This window comes from Apodemus sylvaticus, chromosome 21 (genome assembly GCF_947179515.1).
Source record: "Apodemus sylvaticus chromosome 21, mApoSyl1.1, whole genome shotgun sequence".
NCBI classification, from domain to species: Eukaryota; Metazoa; Chordata; class Mammalia; order Rodentia; family Muridae; genus Apodemus; species Apodemus sylvaticus.
Window position 1 is genome coordinate 47,017,407 of NC_067492.1, and position 5,439 is coordinate 47,022,845.

At 42.7% G+C, this 5,439-nt stretch overlaps 1 pseudogene; it reads left to right on the top strand.

The window, feature by feature from the left end:
- The first annotated feature begins 1,177 nt into the window (after positions 1–1,177).
- Positions 1,178–1,852, top strand: LOC127671586 (tumor rejection antigen P815A-like; annotated as a pseudogene).
- Positions 1,853–5,439: the final 3,587 nt, after the last annotated feature.

The window sequence follows — 5,439 nt, forward strand, 5'->3', positions numbered from 1 at the left end:
ATATAGTATTCTACCATCTATCCTAACATAAAGAGTTTATAATTTTGTACCTGAATTATGTTTTGATTTTAACTTGCATTACTACCTGAAAAACATCCTTTCAAATCTACATATTTGTCCTCAATGCTAACCAACTTAAGTTTGATTATGAGACTATAACTAGTCTTCAACCCCATCAGAAATCTGAGAACAAGTTAAATATTACCAGAATCTATAGGAAGCACAAAGACATAGCTTCCAAAATTTAACCAAATTTTCAGAGACTACCTGGATAGTCCCCATTCCTTAAAACGTTGGAGCATCTGTCTTCAGCCTTCTGGCCCAGAGCACCTGACAGACCTTGAGTGAAGCAGGAAATATGTAGGACCAGCTTCCTCTGTCTTGGCAGAGCTCAGCTGCCACTTATCCTGGGTGTGTCCTTCTTGGACAGTATTTTTTGTCTGTAGATGGATTAGGGCAATTCTTGCCCAGTGGTGACCTTGTCGTAACTGGAACAACTCCATAGGGAGGTTATGATGATGCTCAACATCATCTTTGAATCATGAAGGAGGCACTGTCAGGAGCAGACATGTCTCTAGTCAAGTGATCTTTGACTAGAATGTAATGAAATAACATTAAATGTCATTCTGTGGATTTCTGATGGTTTGGAAGTCTATCTATGTAAAGCATATCTGAACTATTAAACCTTGACTACTCTTAGGTAATTCTCTTTGAATAATATTGAAAATACTTTATTATAATTAAATCAGAATCTAATATACCCATGAGCTTACTACGTGGCCCTTAACATGTGTTATTTAATCATCCTAAACAGTTTGTAATAGCAGCTATAGAAGGACTGGGTCAAGGCATTGTTGTATTCTTAAATGAGTTGTATAGGCACAGTGCCTATCTAAGAGCAGCAATATTAATTTCAAATTTTGTATAAATATATAAAGATTTATATCAATGAAAACCTTAAGCCTGTATCAGGGTATTATATATATATATATACATATACATACTCTATATCAATGTCAGAATACAAACAGAATGTAAGATATTAAATTCAATTTTACATCAATATAAGAGTTTCTACATGGCCATAGCACAGAGGAGGTTCTAGAAGCACGCTGCTAGCTTGGGACTCTGCAGTTATCTTCACTTGGCACGGCTTCGAGCTGGTGCCCTTTGTGCCATGTCTGATAACAAGAAGAGAGACAAAGCCGAGAGTGGCTTGGGTGGTGAAGGTGATGGAAATAGGTGAATTTTTTGAACCAGCACTCCCTGGAAGAAATTCTGCCTTATCTAGGGTGGCTGATCGTCTTTGTTGCCACAAGTTTTCTGGCACTCCAGTTAATCATAGACGCCATTTATGAGGGGCAGAATGAAAGGGATGTGGCCTGGATAGCCAGGCAAAGCAAGTCCATGTCCTCTGTCGATGGTGAGGATGAAGACGATGAGGATGACTATGATGACAGTGACTATGACAGCGATGACGACTTCTATGAGGAGGAAGAGGAAGAATTGGATAACCTGATGAATGATGAATCAGAAGAGGATGGGGCAGAAGATGGGATGAGGGTGGAAATGGGTGCCCAAGCTACCTGCCTCCTTGACTTAGCTACCTGTTCCTGGCCATCATTTAAGGAAAGATGAAGTGAAGTCTAAGATTTGTTTCTTCCACCACCCTAATTTCCTGGTGTCTATACCAATGCTCCCTAAGGAACCAATGGACTGTAGGTGTGAAAATGCTGATGAAGAGGTTGCAATGGAAGAGGAGGAAGAAGAGGAGGAGGAGGAAGATGAAATGGGAAACCTGGATGGAGAGAATAAAAAGAACCCGGACTCTGCAAAGGGTCTCTCACCTTAGGGATGCAGTTGCAAAGCCCAGAAGAAAGAAATGGACGGTGGAAGAAGTGTTTATTTTTTTCATTAATTTTCTAGTTTTCAGTAATCCAGAAAGTTTGATTTTGTTCTATAGTTAATTATACAAAGATGTCACCAACAGACATCTGACTACATGGTGATCTTTTATAAGATATATAGGATTACATTTGTTCATGTTAAAAATAAAAGTTTGACTTGCAAAAAAAAAAGAGTTTTTATCACTGTAAGATGGTGGCTATGGCTGTACAATGCTTTGTTTAAGAGTACATTTAATATCTTATCTACATTTCTAATTTCTATAATATTACTCTTCTGGGGGCCCAAAGGGAACTAGGAAAATTGGTATTGTCAAAGGAGGGCCAGCTGGCATTCTGTGCTTTACAGGATCTGTGAGCTGAGAAGGCTGACGGCTTGCTGAAGCCCTGGCGGTGACGTCTGGAAAGTGGGACGGGCAGTTTGCTGTTCTGGAATATCCTGAAAACACCTCTTTCTTTTCTTTTCTTTCTTTCTTTCTTTTTTTTTTAAAGATTTATTTTTTATTACAGGTAAGTACATTGTAGCTAGTTGTCTTCAGACACTCCAGAAGAATCTTGTTACGGACAGTTGTGAGCCACCATGTGGTTGCTGGGAATTGAACTCGGGACCTCTGGAAGATCAGTCAGTGCTCTTAACCTCTGATCCACCTCTCCAGCCCCGAAGCAAAGGAAACAACTTCAATGTACTTGAGGTAAAATCAAGCAAGGATCTGGAATGGAAGGTCCCAGAATCTCAGCATCCCAGAGTGTGAATCTTGTCAGGGCTGTCTCTGTCTTCTTTCATTCTGCAAATGAAAACCTTACAAGCAACACACAGCCCTGTGAAGACATTCATATGGAACAGGCAAGGTGCATACCTATCAGTTAAGGAAGACCTACAAAGAAAGACAACTGCCTTTCTTTAGAAGTTAGTTGGATCACATAATCAAACAATATAATTTTCCATTCATGCCGTCTTAAAGGATAATATGTAACAGTAAGTCGAGAGAATTTTGTTCTCAATAAGTGTTATTGGCTGTCTATGGACAGCAGCCTTAGCTGGTCGCAGAGTTGTCTCTGTGTATGTACATCATCATATATATCTCGTTTATCTTGTTGATCTTGTCAATCTCCTTGTTCGTAGCCAAGGTCTTTAGGGAGCCTCCCTTTGTCATGTCTGATTTTTATCAACTTGGAAGGAACCCACAGCTTTTCTTTTCCTATGGAAACATAGGCATAACCCCTCCCCTAGTGTAACATATTTTCTGTTTTCCATTCTGATGTCAGAACATCCTTAATATAAACAGGCTGCTTTAGCTCAGCAGTTTTTATCATAATCCAATGTCTTTCAGCAGCTGTAGTTTTTTGTTGTTGTTGTTGTTGTTGTTGATTAGCATTTAAATTTTTAAGGTTAATAAAGCACTATATGATCTCTCTCTGGGGGGTTTGTCGCCCCCCTTTCACCTGCTACATCTCTTTTAGAGTAAGATTAGATCTCTCCACAATCGCTTGTCCTGTAGGATTGTGTGGTATGCCCTCTCATATGTACTTCCTGAGCACCTTGCTGGCATGCTGACGATTGCCCAGCTCCTGCTGTATACTAACACTCACTGAGCACCTGCTGCTTACTGGAGAGGAGGCAGAGCTAGTCCAGTTTGAAGAGAGCACTACAGAAGAACTTTCCATTAACGACACTTCTCAGCTGGTAGAGTGTCGTCTTAGAACTTGTCATGGGAGCTGACATTCATGGGGGAGAACCAGAGAGAGACAGGACCAGGCAAGGAGCAGGTGTCTGTCTGGTACAATTCGGGGAGGGGGGTGTACATGAAAACGGAGCTCAGCCACCTTGGCCATTGTTGCGTAAGGGAGGAGGGTTTCAAGGAAGACTTGGGGCCTGTTAGTGAGGAGAGGCCCCTGATCAGAGCGTGCTTAAAGGTCCTAAGGTAGGATGAGCTGGACTAGTGTGGTTGGAAAGAGAGATGGAGGAGCTGGATGGAGGAAAGTACACAGTTAAGTGGCTGGGCAGATCATGCAGGGCTCCGTGGCCAGGCTGGGCCCCGAGCTTTGCTCTGGGGGAGGGTTGCTGGGCACAGCAATGCTGGTCCACCCCAGGCCTGTTTTTTCCATAGAAACTGTTTCCACCCTGAGCATCAAAGGTTTGGGACAGCAGATGGGGATACCAGTTTGGATTGCACTGGTCCTCTGGGTACCAGCGAGTCGCACAAGTCCTTAACAGGAACAGCAGCTGAGCGAGCCTGCTGAGGGCTACAGAGAAAGGAACCCTTCCTTTCCTGCTTTGAAAATGGGGTTGAGCCGGGCGGTGGTGGCACACGCCTTTGATCCTAGCACTTGGGAGGCAGAGGCAGGCAGATTTCTGAGTTCGAGGCCAGTGTGGTCTACAGAGTGAGTTCCAGGACAGCCAGGGCTACACAGAGAAACCCTGTCTTGGAAAAACAAAACAAAACAAAACAAAAAGGGAGTTGTTAGGAATGATGTGAAAGTCCCCCACCCCCACCCCGGGGCACAGCTGGTGAGACACAATTCTGGACCATACTCTACACCTGCAGGGGGCAGAATCCTCGCTCAGGCCTCTGAAGGAGCAGGGCAGGAATCTGCTGAACTTCGAGGGAAAGCTTCCTCTGTGCCTACCGACCCCAGCCATGCGACACCGTGAAGGAGTCTTACTACCGAAGCCCTGCAATGATACAATATTTTGATAATGATAATGATGATAATGATTTAGCTTTGTTTTTATGTATCCCCCAGATTGCACCCAGATACCAAATCTGTAAATTGCCTGGAGTGGCACAACCTGTAATTCCAGCACTCAGGCCGATGTTTGTGTGTTCGAGGCCAGCCTGCTTTACATAGTGACTTCCAGGACAGCCAGGGCTACTTAGTCAGACTGTTGTAAATGAGGAGTAGGGGCTGGAAAGATGCCCCAGCTGTTAAGAAAACTGGGGGGGACCTGGCCTTTCCAGAGGACCTGGGTTCAATTCCAAGCGTCCCACTGACAGCTAAAAAATTGTCTGTAGCTACAGTTCCAGAGAATCTGATGCTCTCTTCTGGCATCTGAGCACACTGGATGCACGCAGTACAGTCACACAGACGGACAAAACAACCATACACACAAAAATAAATATTTAAAAAGAAAGTTTAGGGGCTGGAGAGATAGCTCAGTGGTTAAGAGCACTGACTGCTCTTCCAGAGGTCCTGAGTTCAATTCCCAGCAACCACATTGGGCCTCACAACCATCTTTAATGGAATCAAATTGTACTCCAGAGCTATACTGATAAAAACCAGTATTAAAAAAAAAAAAAGAAAGAAAAAGAAAGAACAAAAAAAGAGAAAGAAAGAGAAAAGAAGAGAAGAGAAGAAAAAAAGAAAAGAAAAGAAAGAAAAGAAAAGAAAAGAAAAAAGAAAAGAAAAGAAAAGAAAGAAAGGAAAGGAAAGGAAAAGAAGAAAAAGAAAAGAAAAGAAAAGAAAAGAAAAAAGAAAAGAAAAGACCTGGTGGTGTTCCCTCAGGTGCCCTTGGGCCGGAGTGGGGCCAAGTTTC